At 37.6% G+C, this 6,404-nt stretch overlaps 1 long non-coding RNA gene across 3 annotated transcripts; it reads right to left on the bottom strand.

The window, feature by feature from the left end:
• Window positions 1–1,329: 1,329 nt before the first annotated feature.
• LOC106695926 lies at window positions 1,330–6,134 on the bottom strand. 3 transcript variants are annotated; one of them, XR_002827802.1, is made up of 3 exons: window positions 3,289–6,134; window positions 1,966–2,023; window positions 1,330–1,664 (listed from the first exon to the last, which is right to left on the bottom strand). It is a non-coding gene; the product is annotated as an uncharacterized LOC106695926 (long non-coding RNA). The 3 variants fall into 3 exon arrangements; XR_002827803.1 differs by having other exon boundaries at window positions 1,330–2,023; window positions 3,289–3,565; window positions 4,451–6,128; XR_001346900.2 differs by having other exon boundaries at window positions 1,330–2,023; window positions 3,289–6,133.
• Window positions 6,135–6,404: the final 270 nt, after the last annotated feature.

The following is a 6,404-nucleotide window of genomic DNA, read 5'->3' as shown; positions in this document are numbered from 1 at the left end:
GGTGGGTGGGTCAACACTCAACCACTGAGCCAAGCTGGCCAAGACTCTAAGTACAACTCCGAAGGGACCAGCAGTAATCTTTTTGCTTTATTTCCAAGTTTAGCTCATTGTCTAGTACCCAGGTCTTCAAACAACAAATTGTTTTCCCCTCCCCCAAGCCTCAGAAGAGAGCTTACTCTGCTGTCTCAGTGAGGCTCATTCAATCTTTGGACTTCGGTTAACAACTAAATAAGACTCTAAGGAGAGAGAACATTAAAACAAAACTAAATTGAGTGTCTCAGTATTTGTCTTTGGCTTGTTGGTTTGGGAATATTATGTAAACTACCTTCCCTTTTCCACCACTTTGAGGAATCCTCATCAGGACCAATAGAAAACCTTATGCTGAGGAGAAATGGCGGGGGGTTATCTGAAATACAATGTCAGACACTTCCAAGATGAAGCACCCATTTATCACAGTCAAAGCAGTGTCCCGTGCCTCAAGGGAATGGAGTTACTGACCCACCCACCAGATCGCAACACTCAGATTTCAAGAATCAATGACCTACAAGATCTAAGACCAGCAGAGGGACCTGCATTCAGCCCATTCAAAAGCTGTTTCATCTAAGACATGTTTAAAAAATTATGACAAGTTGAACATAGTCCTTTTTATTATAATGGAACCTGACTCCAGTCAAGTTGGGGTTAGGATACAGGCTCAGTAGATAGGCCTATACTGAGCTTAAGTATTCTCATCCACAACAGGTGACTTAAGTATTCTCATCCACAACAGCACATTTCTTATAAGACCAAGTTTTGATTAATTCATATATATATATATATATATATATATATATATATAGTGTACCTACTGTGGGCTAAATACTATGACAGATGCTGCAGTTACAAAGTTGAACACAACCCACTTACCACTTTTTTTTTAAATGTATTTTTATTGATTTCAGAAAGGAAGGGAGCGGGAGAGATAGAAACATCAATGATGAGAGAGAATCATTGATTGGCTGCCTCCTGCAAGCCCCGTACTGGGGATCAAGCCCACAACCCAAGTATGTGCCCTTGACCGGAATCGAGCCTGGGATCTTTCAGTTCGCAGGCCGACGCTCTATCCATTGAGCCAAAAAGGCTAGGGCCCAGTCCTCACTCTTAGAAAGCTTAATCTATCAGGGAGAAAATACAGTGAGTTTTGCTTTGTGCGGTGTTATGTAACAAATGTAGTGAATGCTAGAAAAGGGCTGTCTGAGGCAGAGCACGGGCACAGGTGAGGGACGGTAAAGGCCACTGGGTAAGTCAGGCTGAGTGTTGATGGTTTCAGAAATGACTAGTAGACAAAAGGAGCCACGAAGGCACAATGGCCCCACTTCATTTTACAATACTCAAGTCTAAAAATAAAATGACAAAGAATACATCCAGATAATAAGATGAACAAATGGGAGTCAAAAAGAGAGAGAAGACACTGATCAGATGATTTACTGCTAACAGTTTTTGCAGAAGTTACGCCACTCACTCTGAAGATCTTTCCTGTCCACTTGCCTCCTAAGGTGCTTCTGGGAGGTTTAGATTACCTTTTAGCTCCCTGTTTCTGTTCTGGTACAGCCCACATTTACTTGTCTGCAAGTGACCACGCCTTCCACCTCCAGCTGCTTTCCTAATTTTTCAGTTTCTAAAAACTTATAAACAGAAAAAAATCTGATAAAAATAACTTGATATCATGCGAAGTGTTGACACATTAAAGGAATCCTTTGGTTGCTTAACCAGGACATTATTTCTATTCTTAAATATGTCTGTAATAGGAAACAAAGTTGATATGTAATGTTTGAATGTCTTTGAATGGCTTATACTTAGAATAGGTTTCATATATTATTTTAAATGTCCATAAAACACATTACTATTTTTTTATTTCATTGAATTATAAGTTACCCTATAAATAAGAAAGCCATCTAACAAATTCTGATCTAAAATGCAGTTTACCTTATTCTTCAGAATGTAGAAATCTTCCACCTTTTACAAAATGTGGTTAACCACAATACTTCAGGTAGTGTCAGGGAAAGAAAAGCAATCAGAAGAGTTGTAGTATATAAAAAGGAAGAAAAAGAAAATATGGGAAAACATATAATGAATGTACGTTTCCCTTAGAAAAAAATCTTTCAAGTGAAATGTCATAGTTCTAATAAACACTGAGTGACCATGATAGAAACCACATGAATTACCACAAGATCCTTAATTAGTTATAAAGAAAAAGGAACCGTGTCCTTTAAGACAAAAATTAGGTAATATTTTCACAGTGAAAGTTAGGCAAAGGTTTTGGAAATTCTTAGAATGGCTCACTCAAAAAACTAACCAAGCAGTTCTGAGTTACTTATGTGATTACAGGTTGGTTTTATCTGAGAAAACCACATAAAATATTAAGTATTAGCACATAACCAACCATTATATAAAGTATTACACCAAAGGAAGATACCTTTCTTGATGGTAAAATGACATGAAATGTAAACTAAAATTACACAGCATTGAATGAGAGCCAATCGTTAAATCAACTGTCAAGAAAACCGTGGGGAGTTACAGAATAAAACAAACCATCATAATAAAGACACAAGAATCTTTCAAAACACAATATAACAGTAAAATCTAGCCCTTTTTAAAAACGTTTAGAACACTGTTAGTTAAAAGGCCAATTTCAAAGGCAATAATGTAAGTTAACCTAAAAATAATGGTTACTGTGGTGGCTTTAAAATATGTATGCCAGCGGTTCTCAACCTGTGGGTTGCAACCCCTTTGGCGGTCAAACGACCCTTTCACAGGGGTCGCCTAAGACCATCCTGCATATCAGATATTTACATTACAATTCATAACAGTAGCAACATTACAGTTACGAAGTAGCAACGAAAATAATTTTATGGTTGGGTCACAACATGAGGAACCGTATTTAAAGGCCAGAAGGTTGAGAACCCCTGAATTGTATGCAAATTCTTTGACATACAATTCAAATGATGGGCTAGGCTTAGTGCCTCACTTCTAGAAAAAAAAGTCAGAAGTGAGACTGTGTAGCTTCCATGACTAGGTCATCAGAAGGACAGCACTTCTGCCCTGGGCAGTGTTGCTCAGTTGGTTGAGCGTCATCCCATGCGCTGAAAGGTCACCGGTTCGATTCCTGGTCAGGACATTCCCAGGTTGCGGGCTCAATGGGAGGCAAGTGATCAATGTATCTCTCTCACATCAGTGTTTCTTTCCCTCTCTCGCTCTCCCTTCCTCTCTCTAAAATCAATAAAAACATATTAAAAAAAAAAAAGATACCGCTTCTGCCTGGAATGCAAGCTTTCTCATGGTGCTGGCTCTTAGAACCCAGCCATCGTTGTGAGGACACCCAGGCCACACAGAGAGGCCACGTGTGGGTGTTCCAGTCAAGAGCCTCTACTAGATCCCTAGCTGACACCAGCATCCACGTGCAGTCACGTGAGGGGATCATCAGTCTGCAGATGGCTGCAGCACCGGGCCTTTCTGTCTTCCAGCTTAGGCTACAGACGGACGTTGTGAAGCAGTGATGAGCCATCCTGCTCTGCACTGTGAATTCCTGCCCATACAAATGGAGATCATTGTTGTCGTAAGCCACTAAGTTTTGGGGCAATTTGTTTTGCAGTAATAGACAACTAACAGTTACCTGAATGCACACACTATTAAACATGAAAGAATTGTTTTTCAAACTGAAAACAATAATCTTTATACCAACCAATTTAGGATATATCCTCCATTTAATAAGTTTGGTAGGTTTTATTTAAGTGATACAATTAAACTTCATTAGTATAAATTTTTGTATTTTGAAATCTGAGAAAATTAGAATCTAAATTTTAGTGTTTAGGCTGAATGTCATCATTAAGAGTTCTGGGAAGGAAAGTTTAGGTAATCCACGAAAGAATGAAAGGGGAATACTGAAGCTAATTAAGAGAACAAATTATTTTAAAGTACTTCATTTTAAAGCTCTCCACATAGAAGGCACTCGATAGTTATAAAATGTCAAATGAACATTCCCCTAAATTCTTCTGAATCATTTTTTACGTGTTAGCTTTAAGTATTCTATTTGGCAAATTGGTCGGCTAAGTTCAAGCAAATTATTCGTGTATACATATATTTTATCTTTTCCTAATAAAAGGTGAGCTCCCGGAGGGCATCCTTATCTTTTTCACCTCTGTATTCCCCAATGGGCACAACAAAATGTTGTAGGTCAATTACTGCACTTAACCAATATTTGTGCAAATGATCAAACTGCACAGATGTGCCTGAAGCTAACTCAAGGGCCTTATAGTTCATTTTTTCCTTTTATTTGTTCTGCCCTTCCCCGTGATTAGTCCAAGCTAGTTGATGTTTTATTATATTTACAAGAGACACTGCAAACCCTTTTATATCATTTACCAGGGTACTCGGAGTAAAGACAAAGATATAAATGCTTGCTATGCGTAACTGGTCATCTGTGGTGATCGAGCCATCCCCGCATCTCCGGGACGATGCACGCTGACGAGCTCACTGCACACCGCGCAGCTCTGTCCTGGTGGAAGGGGCTCGCCCCTGCCCAGCTGTGCAGTGTGTGAGTCTGCTCATTTCCTTCTGCGGCTCAGGACAGAGAAAACCTAACCCAGAAGACCTCTATTTTGTTACAGGCAGAGATTTATAGATCAGCATTATTTTTTAAATATTACAAAGACACACCATTCTGCTTAGGACAGAAAAGAATAAAGACACCTAATTTTTTGTTCATTCCTCCAGTTTAGTCCAAACTTCTTTCAAAAAACAAAACAACAGTAAACTAGCCCTTCTTAAAAGGTTGAGACCAGACTTATTTGACAGGGTTACATTGCCTATGCTCAGACTTACACTTTTCACTGAATAAAATTTTGAAATATTTATTTATAAGGTTACAACTGTCTTTGAAATTAATCAGTGAATGAAGCAACAGTTTTTTTCCATTCACATTCACATTAATTACCACTATAAATAAGATATTCATAATTTCTCCAGTTTCAATCTAAACATTAAATTTGTAAAATTTGTAGTAACAGGATGTGGGTTCTGGTACAGATTTTCTAATTCACTCTTGGATCTCTGCCTTCACCCGCATCTCACAGGGATAGTGCCTTTTTAAACCTACTTTACAGGCAAATAGGCAAAGAATTTATATGGAAACATTTTGCTAAAGTTGCTAAACAAACATAAGGTAAAATATGTGCCATTTTATCATATGTTTTCTAATATTTGATTTGCTTTTTATAATTTAAACAAAACAAAGATTGCATACGTTCGGACTACAAAATTCAGTAATTATACAAGGTGAATTAAAGTAGTAAAGCAGGTCATCACAGTAAACTCATTCATCCATGCTCTCATTTAATTAAGAAATAATAATTATAAAAATAGGTAACATTTTGTGAAAATATTCCCATTTATTCTATCTTAGGAGTTCTTGCCCATATCGATGGATTGTCTGGCATCAGACATGGCATCCGGTACTTGAACAGTCATATTGTCCATAGACTTTGTCAAACAGATTTGGCAGCCCAATCGAGATCTGTATAAAAAAGGGGGAGGTATGGTTTAGTATTTAGGTGTTATTCATAAAACAATACAGTTGTATAGAACATTTTCTTACTCAAAAAAAGTTAAGAATTTATTTAACTTTTACATTTCTTTTAAGTTGAAAAACATATTCAACTCTCAACTAGAAGGTAACAAAATGTGATCATAAAAAACTAAAAGCCTAGTGGACCATGGCTTCATTTTAGTCTTTAGTCTCCATCATCTACTAATTGTTTCACCAGTACTACTGCTTTTTGGTGAAAGGACTGACAAGCAATGAAATAATCAGAAGGCACAACAGTGGAGAAGAGAACTGAGATTTTAGCAATGCCAAGAAAATGATTAATCAATTCCCAGATAATTAAAACCATACACAGACTATAAAGAAAGTCTTTAAAACAAAAAATTTGGAATAAACACACATATAAGTCATCAATTATCAAATATATATTTTCCCCACATTTTTAACATCTCTAAAATCCAGTTAAATCTTAAAATTAAAGGCATCTAACAATCACTGCTACACTGGGAGGTGGCAGTCACATCAGCGCTGCAAACTTGGTCACAATATTCATATAGGTGCCTCTTCAAATGAGTTACAAGAAGGATGTTACTACTACATATGTTGAATTTAACTACCAGTCAAAATTATATCATTGTGATTAGCTAGTTATTAATAATAGGAAAGGAGCAAAGGGGAGGCCAAACATTATAGGCATGTCATCTGGGCAGCTTCACCAGGAAGCTGCAATTTCACACTCCCCAGGGAACCACCAGCCCATCCCCTGCAGATCACTGGCGGAAGGGACTGGATAAAGGGAAGATGGGTGCATGCACAGTGAGTG

The sequence above is a fragment of the Myotis lucifugus genome, unplaced genomic scaffold (assembly GCF_000147115.1).
Source record: "Myotis lucifugus unplaced genomic scaffold, Myoluc2.0 scaffold_4839, whole genome shotgun sequence".
In the NCBI taxonomy this organism is placed as follows: Eukaryota; Metazoa; Chordata; class Mammalia; order Chiroptera; family Vespertilionidae; genus Myotis; species Myotis lucifugus.
The sequence above is the reverse complement of the archived record's forward strand: the minus strand, read 5'-3'. Positions and strand labels throughout refer to the sequence as shown.